The sequence below is a fragment of the Monodon monoceros genome, unplaced genomic scaffold (genome assembly GCF_005190385.1).
Source record: "Monodon monoceros isolate NGI ecotype Baffin Bay Population unplaced genomic scaffold, NGI_Narwhal_1 Super_Scaffold_11, whole genome shotgun sequence".
NCBI classification, from domain to species: Eukaryota; Metazoa; Chordata; class Mammalia; order Artiodactyla; family Monodontidae; genus Monodon; species Monodon monoceros.
Window position 1 is genome coordinate 76,596,379 of NW_021703767.1, and position 16,570 is coordinate 76,612,948.

The 16,570-nt window shown below is 37.0% G+C and overlaps 1 protein-coding gene across 1 annotated transcript in view; it reads right to left on the reverse strand.

The window, feature by feature from the left end:
* Positions 1–16,570, reverse strand: part of OSTN (osteocrin) — a 37,997-nt gene that overhangs the window by 6,801 nt on the left and 14,626 nt on the right. The window lies entirely within an intron of this gene.

Consider the following 16,570-nt stretch of genomic DNA (forward strand, 5'->3'; position numbering starts at 1 on the left):
GGTTTCTCATTTTCTCCTATATTCACTTAGTATTTTATTTGAGAAGCTGTGCTAAGCACCAGGACCTCCAGGTTAAAACCTATTTCCTGCTCTTCAGCATGTCACTGCCTGCTTAAATAGTGTCACACGGGCTACAGCAGATGGGAGTGATGCCTATTTATCTAGGTAACTTTTTTCTAAAAATATTTTTACTCTTCACAAGCCCTGAGTTTTTACCCAAACCAAGGGAACAGGCATCTGCAAACGCCTAGCCACTTTTCGAACCCACAAGCGAGCCAGTTACATGACAAGGATTTAATATTATACAAATAGTAGAGGACAAAGTTCTCTCAGTTTTCTTGATGCCAAGTTTTTGCCTTAACTACCAGGTCTTATCAATGTTCCTCATGTCATTATTAGGTAAATAATTCATTTAAAAAGCTCTGAAAAGTATAGAGAACAATGGAAACATGAGGGACTTTTATTACTGTATCTTACACATAAAAAAATTTATAAATATTGTTTAATTCTAATTAAAACAATTAATTTGAAGATAGTTAATATTTATTTAATGTGTTCAATATGCCAGGTACTGTGCTTAGTGCTGTGTATACAAGGATATTAAAAATAGGAAGTGAACCTCATGGGGAGCTTACCCTCAAATGATATTGGTAGGAATAGACACATGTTATTATTATTCTTTTTTTTTTTTAATCTAATTCAGCCTTCTTTTCTGCTGATTCACATCTATCTTCCTTCTCGGGTTGGCCCTTCGTTTTGCTAGTCAATGTAGATAGCATTGTACGTATGATCTTACAGGACTTTTAGACAACAGTATGACCAATACGGGAAAATCTGGAAAAAAAAAACAAAAAAAAAACTTAGTGGGCTTCCCTGGTGGCACAGTGGTTGGGAGTCCGCCTGCCGATGCAGGGGACACGGGTTCGTGCCCCGGTCCGGGAAGATCCCACGTGCCGCGGAGCGGCTGGGCCCGTGAGCCATGGCTGCTGAGCCTGCGCATCCGGAGCCTGTGCTCCGCAATGGGAGAGGCCACAACAGTGAGAGGTCCGCATACCGCAAAAAACCAAAACCAAAAACAAACAAAAAAAATACTTAGTGCTTATTCTTCACCTATCCATACCTCTGCCTCCATTCTTCAAGTTTCTGAAAATCACACCCTCCTAAGTGGTGCCTATTGTTTTCACTTCTGGATTTCATGATAATCGACTGACTACATATTTTTCAACTTGACATTCAATTGGGAAACATATTGGGCTATAAAATTAGCATAGAGTGAATGCTCAAGAGTCATAGGAAACTTTGCATATCAGTTGTGCTTTAAGTCTTCTGATGTAATTATAAATAATGACTGTTGGGAAAAAAAGAAAAATGTCTTCATGATATTTTAAAATAATTTTTATTCACATAAGTAGATTTACAGACTCCTCACTTAAGCAGTTATTTTCCTTGTGGTCAAAATAATGGTCACTCCTCCTCTGCCACCATAAAGGATGTCCTTGTCATAATCTATAGAATCTGTAAATCATTTACCTTACATAGCAAAAGGGACTTTGCAGATGGGATTAATAAAAACCTTGAGATGAGATTATCCTAGATTATCTGGGTGGGCTCAGTGTAGTCAGAGGAGTCCTAAAAGTGGAAGATGACTGAAGAAAAGTGGGTCAGAGAGCTGCAATCAGAGAAGGACCTAACCCACCATTGCTAGCCTGGAAGATGGAGGAGAAAGTCACAAATCAAGCAACGCTGTGGCCTCTAGACATTCTTAAAAGAAAACGAGGACCTACATCCTACAATCAAAAGGAACCAAATTTTGCCAACATCTAAAATGAGCAGGAAATGAATTCTTCCCTAGAGCCTCCAAGGAGCACAGCCTGCTAATCTCTTGACTTCCTCTGTATCCTGCTGATAGACTAGGTGAAAGGGAAATCCCATAGCAGTTTACAGAAGGAATTTTAGGGGCCACCCACTAGCTAGCCATCAATCATATCAAAGTTGTCTGGAACAGGGGCCCCCAACCCCCAGGCCGTGGACCGGTATCCGTCCATCCGGGACCTGCTAGGAACTGGGCCGCACTGCAGGAGGTGAGGGGAGGGCCAGCTAGCGAAGCTTCGTCTGCCGCTCTCCATCGCTTGCATTACTGCCTGAACCATCTCCACTGTGGGACAATTGTCTTCCATGAAACTGGTCCCTGGTGCCAAAAATGTTGGGGACCGCTGGTCTAGAATGGTATTTGGTGACTGGTGAGGATATCCTGGACTTCTGACCTACACAATTGTAAGATAATATAATTTGTGTTGGTTTAAGTCCAGAAGTTTGTGGTAATTTATTACCATAGAAATAAAAAAAAACTGAATACATTTGTCTGTATGATTTAGGGCTGATGTCTGAGCATAAATGGTTAATACATAAAAACATTAAACTGATGTGATTTTTATTCCTTGAGCCCCTAAATTCCTTCATGGACCACTCCCCGTTATAACTCCAGGGAAGGGGTAAGGTAGAAGCCATCCCGGGATGGAGGAAAATGCTCAGGGAAAGTCCTAGACAAGCAGCAGAAGAAGTGAGAAACCAGCCCCTTCCAGGTGTTCAAAGGACTGATGAGAAGAGGAAGAAAATGGCACCTGGGGAAAGAGTAGTGCCTCACATGTGAACTGACCTCCCAAAGCTTTTGCAGAATGGATAGTGTCACAAAAAATAATCCTTTTACTTTTTTTAAAGAGAAGTATGATGGTTTCATGCATCATTATAAATTAGAACAGAACATTTATTGGTCCATACTACCAATGTATATTTTCAAAAGTCAAGGTAAAATAAATGAAAATAACATTTTTTTTCTTTCTTTACTATGGTTAATCTACTTTTCCTGCTCAAGTAAACTAGAGGGAGTTGTGGTATGGTAAAAGCAAAAATAAACTCTCTTTCTCCTTCCTTCTTCCCTACTCTTTCCTTCCCTTCTTTCCCCCAGATTTGATCCGAAAAGTATTAGCAACCAGGGGATGTTGACTTGGATTCTATTTATTACTTCTACTTACCGAAAAACAACAATATCTTAATAAGTTAAATAATTTCTACACAGTTTCTATCTATTCAGAAGTAAAATGGTAAACTAGTATTTCTCTTAACATTTTTGCTGATATGAAACATATATAACCATACTACAATCTACAACACATACACTGACAGTAATACACAGTGTATAAAACATAAGTGTTAACATAGAAAAATATTTTTAAGACCAAAGGGGAAAACCGTACTTTTTGACTATCTAGTCCCTCTTGTGACAAAATAACAGTATGACATGGCTTATATTATATATCCATTTAAAACAATCCACCTTTTCCATTCTAAAATATTCTGAAAGTAGTTTAAGGATACAGAATAACTATTAAAATAATATAAGAAGGATGGATTATTTTAAATATAATTTTAAACTTCAGACTAAAATACAGACTTCCTGAGCCAAATAGGATTTTCTTTAAAATTTATATTCTTTGGGCTTCCCTGGTGGCGCAGTGGTTGAGAGTCCGCCTGCCGATGCAGGGAACACGGGTTCGTGCCCCGGTCCGGGAAGATCCCACATGCCGCGGAGCGGCTGGGCCCGTGAGCCATGGCCGCTGAGCCTGCGCATCCGGAGCCTGTGCTCCGCAATGGGAGAGGCCACAACAGTGAGTGGCCCGCGTACCGCAAAAATAAATAAATAAATAAATAAAAGTATATTCTTTGATAATTCAATTTCTAAAGATGTTCACCATTCTAAAACAACTGTTATAAAACTTATATTTAAACTTTTTATTTAGAATCACTTCATACATACCAAAGAGTCTATAAATTCACCTATGTTCAGTTTAAAAAAATAAAATAAACATCCCTATTGGTAGCACAAAGTTAAGAAATAAAATATTACCAGTACTTCAGAAGTCCTCAGTTTTCTTCCTCCCAAGTTGAATCCCTCCCATGACTTCGTCCCAGAGGTAATCTGTAGGATGAATTTTGATCTAACATCTCCCTTCATTTTCTTTATAATCTATATGTTTTGTTCAAAAGTCTCTTGGTTAGTTTAGATGGCTCTAGAATATTATTTGAAAGAAATGTGCGAATACTTCTTGACTTCTTTCAGCAAATATTGTGTTTTGAGATTTGTCCATGTTGTCATGCGTAGATGTAGTTCTTTTATGTTCAGTGTGGTATGGTATTTCATTGTATGAATAATGAATATACAACAGCTTATTAATACATTTTACCATGGATAGGAATTTGAGGTATTTCTTTTTTTTTCGTTATTTTTATGTAGTGTTCAGCTAGAAATTTTCTTACACATGTTTGTAATGCACATTTAAGGATTTCTCTACAGCATATTTTTAGAAGTAGAATTGCTAGTTATGCCTATACTTAATTTTATTACATAGTTCCAGACTGTTTTCCAAAGTTGTTGTACCAATTTACACACCCAAGAGCAGTGTATGACAGTTCCTATTGTTTCAAATTTATGCCAACCCTCCCATTGTGGACTTTTAATTTTGCCAATCTAGTGCATTTGTTGTTGTATCTCATTGTGTTCTTAGTTTGCTTTCTGTGAATACTAATGAAGTTGCTCACCTTTCCCTTTGCTTATTGGCCACTTGGATTTCTTCTTTTGGAAGTACCTAAGTCTGCTGCCTGTTTTTCTATTGGTTTGTTTTTCTTTTCAATATTGATTTGTAGGAGAATTTCTTATACTCTGAATATTAGACCTTGTCAGTTATGAACAAATATCCTTTCCCATTTGTGGTTAATCTTCTTTAGTGTCTTTTATGAAAATCTTTAATTTTGTTTTGAAATTTATCAATAGTTTTACATTTTGTTCATTAAATCCCCTCTAATGTTACAAAAATATTATCCTATGTTGTCCTAAAACCTCTTGCAGTTTTGCCTTTCACATTTATATTTTTAAACCTTTTAAAATTATTTGTTATTTATGGAGTGACATAGGGGTCATATTTCTCCTTTTTTTTCTATATTCACACCTAAGTATTCATAAATTTTAGATTCACCTTGTCAAGTTTCATGGGAAATCCTTTTGCAGTTTTACCTGGAATTGTATTGAATCTAAGGTATAAATCAAGTTGGAGAAAATTGAAATCTTTATAATATTAACTCTTACTATCCAAGATCAGTTATTTAGCTTATCTTTAATGCCTTTTCATATATTTTTATAATGTTCTCCATAAAGACCTTCAATAATTTATTGGATTTGTTGTTGCTTATCATTTAAGAATATATGTTGTAGGATTTTTTAATAGGAGTCCCTTATTTGGTTAAAAAAGGTCCCTTCTGTTATTAGTCCACTGGTGATTTAGATCATGAATAGATGTTTAATTTTATTGAATGCTATTTCTGCATCTTTTGAGATGATATGGTTTTATTTCTTCAATTTATTAGTTCTATTATTTGACTTTCTAAAGCAAATCAACATTGTACTGTATTTTTGTGATGAACCCAACATGATATTGGTGTATTATCTTTTTGATATATTTTTGGAATTGTTTTGTTGATTTTTTTTGTTAGGAATTCGTATCTATAATTACTAATGAAGTTGTCCTGTAATTTTCTTTTCTTGTTCTCTCCACACATGGTTTTGGTGTCCAGATAATGCTATTCTCATGAAATGAGTTTAGAACTGTAGCTTCTTTTTTAGTTACCCTTTTGTTACTTATTTAATTATGTCATGGTCTGAGAATATGTTCTGTATGATAACCAAGCCTTTAAAAATTTTAAGGCTTATTTTGTGAACAGATACTTTGTTAATTTTTTTTTTTTTTTTTGCGGTACGTGGGCCTCTCACTGCTGCGGCCTCTCGCGTTGTGGAGCACAGGCTCCGGACCCGCAGGCTCAGCGGCCATGGCTCACGGGCCTAGCCGCTCTGCGGCATGTGGGATCTTCCCAGACCGGGGCACGAACCCGTGTCACCTGCATCGGCAGGCGGACCCTCAACCACTATGTCACCAGGGAAGCCCCTTCGTTAATTTAAATAGTCGTTTCATGTGAACTTAAACATTTTTTCCCCCAATTGTAGGATACACAACAATTTTTATTGATCCAGCTTACTGTTTTGAGTCCCAAGGAAAGAAACTTAGGAATCAGAGTGTGGAGGGTGTTCCCTAGAAACAATAGTCTGATTTGCTGTTACATCTTAAAGGGGCAATAAAATGCTTGGCCCCTTTCAAGAAGGGCATGCAGCTCTACCAACATTGAGTAACAGCAAAAAGGGAAAGTATAGTAATGGCTAACAGAGAATGTTCATTTAAATAGTTCAGTAATTTAGATGAGTAAAACACAGAATTAAATAAATATACTTTAAAGCTTAGGTGAGTATAGTAGCCAGGCTCCAAGATAAACCCCCAAAATTCTACTATAATGCAGTCTGCTTCCACATTGAACAGGGCTGACCTCCGTAACCAATAGTATATTGTGGAAATGACTTCTAAAGCTAAGTAATGAAAAATATTGCAGCTTCTGCCTTGCTTTGTTGGATCACCCCCTCTAGGGGAAGTCAGTTGCCATTTCCTAAGTTCATCTCGCAGCCCTATAGAGAGGTTTACATGGCAATGAACTAAGGCCTTCTGCCAACAGCTAGTGAGGGACTGAGACTTCCTGTCATCAGCCTTACGAATGGGCCGTTTTGGAAATGGATATCCCCAGGCCCCATGTAGCCTTCAGATGACTGCAGCCCTGGCCAACTTCTTCACTGTAACCTTGGGAGAGACCCTGAACCAGAATCACCCAGGTAAACTTTTCCTAGATTTTTGATGCACAAAAACTGAGTGAGAACATAAATGTTTATTATTGTCTTAAGCTGCTACGTTTTGGGTAACTTGTTTGCATAGCAATAGAGATCTAATATGGTAAGATTCAAAGTGTTTTGGGATTCCACAAGAGAAGAGATCACAGCCAAGTTTGGAGGTTCCAGGAAGAACTTATGGGGCATATGAAAACAATAAAACAAATGGTGACCCCTGAGTCCTGCAATGTTGGTTGCCACAATTTAAAATTACAGAATTAATAAATGACTATAGGAAGTTAGATATAAACATATGAGCTTGGAAAAACTAATGTATGAGACAGAGTAAAATGAAGGAGACTCAGCAAGGCCCTGTAAATAATGAAAAGAGAAATCATTGAAGTCCACAGTCATGTTTAAATTTAAAAGAGACAATTAGGCTTTCAAATTCAAATTCCAGAATGTTCTGATGAAGGACCACATTAAGTCTGAGTGATGATGTAGTTTTTAGGGGCCAGTACATAATGCCTTTTTTCCTGAGTCCACCTTCAGGAACAATACAGAAATAAGATATGAATGATCAATGCAGAGAAATCAAAATGTCATTTTGATCAAGCTGAATGTAGAATAAGACTTTAATTTGCATTTAAATGACTTTCTTACATCTCCTCTGAGGATTAGACAGATTTACACAGTCATAATTATCAAACAAAAACAGAAAGAAAAGGGATGAGCTGAACATGCTCAACTACTCCTCGCAAACTGACCTATCAAGTACGTGATTACTTCTCCTTTGAGAAGGAGTGAATAAAGTGGTGGGGCTTGGGGCCAGTCTTTCATTAACTGGAGTTTCTCTACGTGGAAACACGAGGCTGAGAAATATGACTAAGTAAATGGGATATGTTTAGAATGATGAAAGAAATTGCTACTTCATTAGCACACAGTTGACTTATGACTTTTGGAGTTCTGTCTCAAAAGTGGTAATTCAATGTTAAATAGATTCTATTAAACTTACGATGATGGTGCTGACTAGGCATAATATCAGCTTCTGAAGTATTATCCCAAGGAAAGGGCCATATGAACAAGCATTCAGAAATAAACCAGGAACACTGGAATCAAAACATGAGATTTAAAGGGTTCACTGTAAAGTAACCCAGGCATGCTTGATTTGGAAACTACTATAGAGCTGTAGGATTGGGCAGAAAGGATTTTCATTTGCTTGGCTCATGAGCCTCTTTGAGGGTCTGATGACATTCAAAACTTCTATCCAGCAAATGAATTTACACAAAAATGTCTTCTAGAATTTTCTTTTTGGGGGAGTAGGTAATGTACATTTCAAAGCCCATATATGGAATCAAGTATTATCCCTTTTAGGAGAAAGTTTTAAACCTTCATATATGAGTTAGGGTAGAGAGAAAAGGTAAAGGAACTTTACCATGGAGTTGAGCTGGGGTATAAGAGGCAAGCAGTAAAGAACAATTATTGGGAAAAATGACCCAAGATCAATGCTCAAGGGCATCTCCTATAGTACAGACAGGCTTTTAAATATGAGGAAGGAAACATGGAAATAGGGCACCACATTCTGAATCCTTTCTCTGTGTTCTTCACTATGAAATGGAGCCCATTTTGAACTACCTCCTTTGGGTATTAACAATTAAGTGCTGGAAAAAAGTAGCAAAAATCATGAGATACCTAGGTTGGCCTCAGCCTGCAACATTGCTTCACAATGAAGTAGAAAGGTGAAATGTTAGGATTTTCACCTTTAATCTCTGGCATGGTCATCAAGAAGTGCAATCATATCTGACAAATTGAAGTTGGAATTGCTATTCTCAACTTTAGTCTGAACCTTATGTCTGGCTTTGGACAGAAACACATATACCGTTGGTACAGTTTTTCAAAATGATCTATTTAATGCATGCATTCTAAGTGAATCTCACTTTTCCTGGCCTTGGACAAGTGCCTTATTCACATATAACTTTAATTTCTTTATCATAAACAGCTTATTTCAGTAGAAAGTCATTGAACTTGGAGTTCAACAACTTGATGTTCTAGCTACATTATGCCAAGGAAATCATTTTATATCTGTGAAAATATACTAATAAAATGGGGCTAATATCTTCTTAGGGTGTTAGGAATAAAAAAAGACCCAGTGTATCAGAATGTTAAAATGGGATTCTTTCTATCTCAGTTTTGGCTGTGGCCTAGAAAAGTTGAAGGGGAAAAAAGAAAAATAACAGTGGTATTTCCTCTTGCATTCCAAAGTAAGGTGCTAGAGTTATGCACTATTTGTAAAGGAGGTTGTTACAAACTAATTTTCTCAACCTTCATCCAATAAAAACATTGATATTGAATAGGTAAAGAAGGAGAATTTCTCTGGAGCAAGTTTTTGGAGAACAGTAACATTTCCCTCTTCTTTCATATAGAGAAAGGGCTTCAAGAAAATCTTGACATATACCCATTGAAGCAGGGTAGACCTCACAGAACAGACTATGAAATCTAAAGGGCAGGATGCTGTAAGAATTGGCTCGATGCCAGAGTGAAGAAATGGTTATATAAGCAACAGCTTTACTTTCAGTGACCAGAGTCAAGGATGTGGGTTTTCTGTGGAACAGATGTAGAGCGAGCATGTGGGTAGAGTTGGCCTAGGCTAATGATAAAAGAAAACTTCCCTGAAGGGCTTTTGGCCAGGGGTTATGGGTGAGGCACCAGGATGCTGCTGGTGGTGACAAATGAAGAAACTGAGCGGGTAGGATAAAGGTGAGGAGTAAAACTGACCTGCTGAAAGAGAAGCGCTGCTGGAGGCAAGGTATTTATGTCAATGTTCCCTACGGGGGCTATGCAGTGACCCCATAAAACGGCCCATGGTGAGGAATCATCTTTGAGCATTTACTGAGGCCAGAGAACACAAAAGTCAAGTCATGATAGCATCAGTCAAGTAAGACTTTTCTTTACTTCTCTGCACCCACATCCCCAGTACTGGAGGAGACATAAAGCAGCCCAGTGTGGTAGAGGAAGGGATGAGGACAAACTGACCACACACCTCTTCCCAGTGCAGCTTTCCAGCTTGAAAAGGAGAAACATTATTAATATTCATAGTTTGGGCTAAAACATATTATTTTTATTATTTTAATTACTGAAATATGATTGTTTTTCTAATAAAAGCAATGAGACGAATTTTTATTATTTCAGTGTGACCTGTAGAGTCATAGTACCTGCCTGTGTTTTTACGCAAGAGATAGGAAACAACTCCTACTGAATGGGTTTGAATGCATGTGGGTGAGGGATAAAGTTGCTTTTCTAATTATGTTCTATGGAGTCTTCTCTTTCAATTCAGTGGTTATAATAACAATGTTAGAGAGCAAAGTGTTTATTGACCTGAATCTATAGAATGTATATAACTGTGCTGGGTGTCTTCCATCTGTTCTCCAGATACACTCTCTGACTTTTCTCACCCTACTTTCAGTCCAGGAAACTAACCTCTCTGGATCCCGGAAAAGTGCCTGTGCTCCCTGGCTTTGGTTTGGGACAGGCCTAACGGGCAGCCTTGGCAGGAGAGAGTGGAAGGAGAGAGGAAGTGAAGTCAGGATAATTTTCCCCCCGCTGTCTCCTTGCAAGATCACTTCCTCCTAACTGAAGGTCACGGCTTCTCCCAAGGCATCTGACTCTTCAGACCAGGGTCCTGGGCTGTTGTGCCATCCATTATGATTTGCTTCTACCCAGCCTTTTGTAAATAGTCTTCCTGTGTCTAAATCCTTCTCAAATTTTCCTATTTCAAATGTTTCCCATTTCCTGCCTGTTTCCTGCAGGAACCCCGACTGACAAAATGATATTACTTGCTTTGCTGACCTCAAAATATTAATGGGAGAATTAAAACAATAATAGTTGTGAAAATGATTATCCTAATTAAATTCAGATATAAAGTATTATTATTTTTGTTAATATTTTACAAGGCATTTTTAGGGTTGTGTGAAGAAGTGAGAGAAACCACCCTTTAGAAAAATTCCAATACCTTCTAATATTAAAGTGTCATTCAAATAGTAGATAACGATTTTGCTAGGGATATGGTCATAGCTGCTACCTTTTATTTTTCATAAGCTGAATGACCATTAACTTCAGGCTTTAAACAAGTGAACCGAATGAAGAAATATTTTGAACTTCAAAGCATAGTTGAGATAACCCTGCCCTGAGAATTAAAGTAACTTGCACATCCAATTGAAAATGAAGCTAGTGTCATATTCAGGTGAAAAAAATGTTAAATATGATATAAAATAGGAAACAACAGATGGTTCTTTGCTTCATTTTATGATGATCTGACATGGACTTTGCCCTGGTATTTTTTATGTTTGTTTGTTTTCTTTTTTCTTTCTCCCTAGCTGTTCATTCATTCTTCACATTTCCATCTCTTATGGACCTTTTCAAAAGCAGAGTTTAAAATTTTTCTTTTCTGAATATTTTATAGTAATAGAAAATAAAATAATGCATTTCATATGCGTGAGACAGAGTTTTAAAATCCGGAGTCATGTAATTCAAGGATCCATAAACATGGATGGGAAATGTTACACCTTTAGTCTCATTATCCTCTAATTGAAATATAGCATTTGTTTCACTTATGAATGTAGAGAACAAATCACAAAGGTGTTAGTAGTAAGTAAACCCTTGTCACAGTAGAAATCACAGATACATTCGGATCACATTTTTGTCATTACAGATACTTTGAGATTGTTTTTATGTTCAGCACTACTTGAATTTCTTGTTATTTAGACATGTCTTTTAGATCTTATTTTATGCCTTAATAAAGAAGCATATATGTTGTCATATTACAAATTCATTTTAAGTATTATGATAATTATGTTTCTATATATTAGTAACCTTTGAACTCATGACATTTGTCCATTTAAAAACAATATTCTGGCTTCCCTGGTGGCGCAGTGGTTGAGCGTCCGCCTGCCGATGTAGGGGACATGGGTTCGTGCCCCGGTCTGGGAGGATTCCACGTGCCGCGGAGCGGCTGGGCCCGTGAGCCATGGCCGCTGGGCCTGCGCGTCCGGAGCCTGTGCTCCGCAGCGGGAGAGGCCGCGGCGGTGAGAGGCCCGTGTACCGCAAAAACAAAACAAAAGAAAACAAAAAAAACAATATTCTGAGAAGGGGTCCACAGTGGCCCACGACACAGAAAGAGCTTATGAATTCCTAGATTTAGTTATGGGTGAAATCTTTGGGCTACAGTATGGAAAATGGATCTCAGACCTATAACCTTCTCTCAGTGAGTATGAGAAAATAGAAAATGCATGTCCTGAGAAGGAGAAAAAATGATGGCATATACATGAACATCACAAGTGTTTGTAAGCAACAAAGAAATTGTTTTGTATACGTTCATGCATAGTAAGGTAACAAGATAATCCTGGCCTTGTGAATAATTCAAAAGCAAGTAAAGAAGTAGTAAAGCTATCTGGACTAAAGGACCAAAGTTCTTATCTCATATAATGTAATCAAAGAACAGCAAATAACATTATGTACAGCTCTCCCAAGCAAAATTACTATAATTTTTAGAAATCTTTTAATAAAATAGTTGCAAAACTCTAAACTGTACATTCTTGCTACTAAATGTAGGAAAACATTCATTTTAGTCCTGTGACTTTATCATATACATTTAAATGATTCTCAAATATCTTTGCAACAGATGATAGAAAAATTTAACATTTAATGTTTTTTGAGTTAGCATTATACTTTGAAAGAAATCTAAAATTATTTTTCAATTAAAACTCAAGAATGTGTATAGAAATATATTATGCAATATCTATTACTTATCTCCCATTGTTTCCCAAATCTCTAATAGACAAATTTAATGTTTGCTTTAAGACCAAGAACAGGAATTCCTGAATAAAAAATGAATCCTGAAGGAAAATCTCACAAGAAGTGTCCTTGGAATCTAATTCGAAGGGGTAAAACATCCACTATCAAAAATAAAAGTATAAAAGACATAAATTATATGTAAAAAAGAAAACTATTAATTTGTATATGTCATTCTAAATAAATGCTAAATAAAACAATCCTGATATAGGAGGTCACCTTTGTTGTTAAACCATAGAGTACAAAGGAGCAGAGTCTCTGTATCCTAACTGTAGTCATGAAACAAAATATAGAGTCTTGATTAGGGGAAATCCTCAATTTTTCAAGCTCATGCGTAAACTTCTGTGCAAATGCATTAGCTGTCCTTAACACTTCCAACCTTCTGGAAGTAGCTGGAGGTGAAGGGAAAGGTAGAGAAAAAGGCAAAAGAAAATTGACCAGTTTTGACCTCTGAAGATCATTAATTACTAATATCTTTTCTTTATACAACACTCAATGGGACCATCACAATCTGGTTCCAGAGGCACTGACTAAGATTATATAGGTTTTGTACTGCACAGTCCACAGGGTAACAATATGAATGATTGCTGAATACAGCATCCCTGTTTGGTCCTAACTCTCCTTCCCAATTTTATTTTTAACCCTGCTTCTTATGTTGTAGGTTGATACCGAACCTACACCATGATATTTGGTCATCCCAAGAACATGCCCTGAATGTTCATGCTTTTAAGCCATCTCTTACCTGACTTCCTTTTAACAGAATAAATTTTCTTAATCCAATTAACCTTTCAAAAATAGTGGTAGTTATTTGGGTCAAAATTTGCTGTTATTACGGAATTCGGCAAATCATCTTTTTTCACCATTTTTGGAAAATTATTGAAAAAATACCCATAATTTCTTTAAATAGTGATTCTCTTCTACTTATCACCATTAAACTCTAATTAGATTAAATTGTATGTTACAATTTCTCATTGTGTTCTGCATACCTTTGTGATATATTCTGAGTCATTTTCTTAGCGTTATCATTTGGTGAATGTATTTACTCTTCTGCCAGGTCTAATCTCTTGTTTATCTTATAGTTTCATTTCATTTCTTTAATTTGTTATGAAACATTTCAAACACAGGCGAAAATAGAATAGCATAATAGACTCCCAGGTATGCATCATTTTAAGTCAACAATTACTGATTATGGTAGGTCTTGTTTCATTTATTCCACTCCCACTCCTGTATTATTTTGAAGCAAATCCCAGACAAATACTTACAACTAAATACTTAAATAACAATAAATCTAATTTTTAATGTAACCACAGTACCATTTTCATATTTAAAAGAGACAGTAGGGCTTCCCTGGTGGCGCAGTGGTTAAGAATCCGCCTGCCAATGCAGGCGACACGGGTTCGAGCCCTGGTGGGGGGAAGATCCCACATGCCGCGGAGCAACTAAGCCCGTGCGCCACAACTACTGAGCCTGCGCTCTAGAGCCTGAAAGCCACAACTACTGAGCCTACGTGCTGCAACCACTGAAGCTCACGCGCCTAGGGCCCAAGCTCCGCAACAAGAGAAGCCACCGCAATGAGAAGCCCGAGCACCGCAACGAGAGCAGCCCCCTCTCGCAGCAACTAGAGACAGCTGCGTGCAGCAACAAACACCCTACACAGCCAAATAAAATAAAATAAAATAAAAAAGAGACAATAATTACTTAAAATCATTAAGTAGCCACAGTGCACATTCACAATTGTCTCTTACACATGTTAATTTTTAAACAGACCATTGCTTGAATTAGAACCCTCCAAAATTGTGACTAGTTAATAAGTCCCTTAAATCTACTTTGATCTTTTGGATCCCTTCCCTCCTCCATCTCTTGTTTTTCTTCAAATCTTTGTAAATTATTTATTGAAGAAACTAGGTTATTTATTCTGCTGTTTTCTACAGTCTGAATTGCTGTTTGCTTCCCTATAATGTTTCTGAAGTCATTTCTTTGTCTTCTATATTTCCTGGAAATTGGCAGGTAGAACTAGAGGCAAGAAAATTTTTTTTTTTTCAATTCTGTTATATAGGTAGTGTTGAGTTCTTCCATCAGGGAGCATATAATGACTCACTGTTTTTCCTTTTGTGATGCTAGCAGAAACTGAATCACTGTCTAGAGCCATCATTTCATTAGGGTTTGCAAAATAGAGACATTCTAATACTACCACTCCTTCTTCACTTATTAGCTGGAATAATTCTATAAAGGAGAATTTCTACATCTACTAATTCTATTGTTTCTTCATTGCTTTAGCTGTACAATTTCTATAAAGAGAAAATTCCACGTTTTCCTTCTTCTCCATGTCTGCAAGCGACGATTCGTTGTAATATCTTTTTGTGCTCAGTTAATAGCCATGAAGCAATCAAAAACTCATTCTAAATTTCATATGCTCCCCCTACTGTCCCTGAATTGCTTGATACTTGTGCTGTGTCAGACTGCACAACTATAACACATGGCACTCTTTTTTTTTTTGTAACCATCATCACACTTTAAGTCTAAAGTTACGTTCACACCAATTCTTATGATGTTACCTCTCCAGTCATTTTGATTGTTTGAAGAATTTCATCCAGTAGCTTCCTCGAGAAGTACTCATGAGAACAATATTCCCTAATTTTTTACACACTTATAATAGTTTATTTTTAGCCTTTATATGTGAAAATCTGTTCAAATGACTAAGTGCTTGCCAATTTCCTTTTCTTACAAACCAAGCTATGTTAGATAGATTATATCTCCTAATATAGTATCTCTTTATGACACTTCCTAAAGAAATTGTTATGATGGAATCTCAATGTAGATTATATATATATATAAGATTTATGTAATAAATATTTGGTGTATATGCTATGTATGCTATCATAAATTCATATATAAATATTTACATAAATGTTTACATGTTGACTTTCAAATTATTTTGTAGACTGTACTGCAAGATCCAGGAATCAAAGAAATACTATTTATTAGAAGGCACAATATTTTCTCCACTTAACTTTTGGCTTTCTATAACCTTCTTTAAAAATTGCCTCTCTTCTTGCTTTGTGTTATAATTTGTTATAAATATTTCTATGTTTCTTACTGGTATGTGATCTCTTTGAGGGACAAAGACTGTATTTTCCTTCTTTTTTCCACCGTAGCCCAACACAGTGCCTAGAACATAAGTGGAACTAATTTATATTTGTTTAATTAGAATAAGATCTGAATTTCAAAACACATGTGTGGTATTTGAAGTACATGTTGGATAAAGTATAGTCCCAAAGTGATGATTTTATTTACTAGTGTAACTCTGATAATCTTTCAGAAGCCTAGCAAATTGCATCCTGTATTGATGAGAATCATGCAGCAAAAGCAAAGTCACGGACCAGGAACAAATGTGATGTGTCCTAGAACTCCAAGTAACCAAGTGAAACTGGACTAAAGGATGTGGAAATGAGTGCAGGAAGAAAAGAGGTGCCAGATTATGAAAATTTTCATAGAATTTCCTTAAGGAGTTTGCTTTTATCTTGTAAGCAATGGGAACTTTTCATGGAAAGATTTTTTTGCGGTACGCAGGCCTCTCACTGCTGTGGCTTCTTCCATTGGGGAGCACAGGCTCCGGACGTGCAGGCTCAGCGGCCACGGCTCACGGGCCCAGCGCTCCGCGGCATGTGGGCTCTTCCCGGACCGGGGCACGAACCCGTGTCCCCTGCATCAGCAGGCGGACTCTTAACCACTGCGCCACCAGGGAAGCCCTCAGGAAAAGATTTTTGTGTTAGATGATCCCCCTGGTAGCAGAGTAAAGGATGCATTCACCAATAAAGGGGTGAGGATGGTGGTGGAAGTGGAGATGGGGAAAGACTGGAGATGGGGAAAGACTGGAGAAAGAAAACATGTCAAAAAGATGATTTAGGCCAGAATTAGGAAAGCCTTAATGTAAAAGGATATTCTGGAGATATTAAACATATAAAA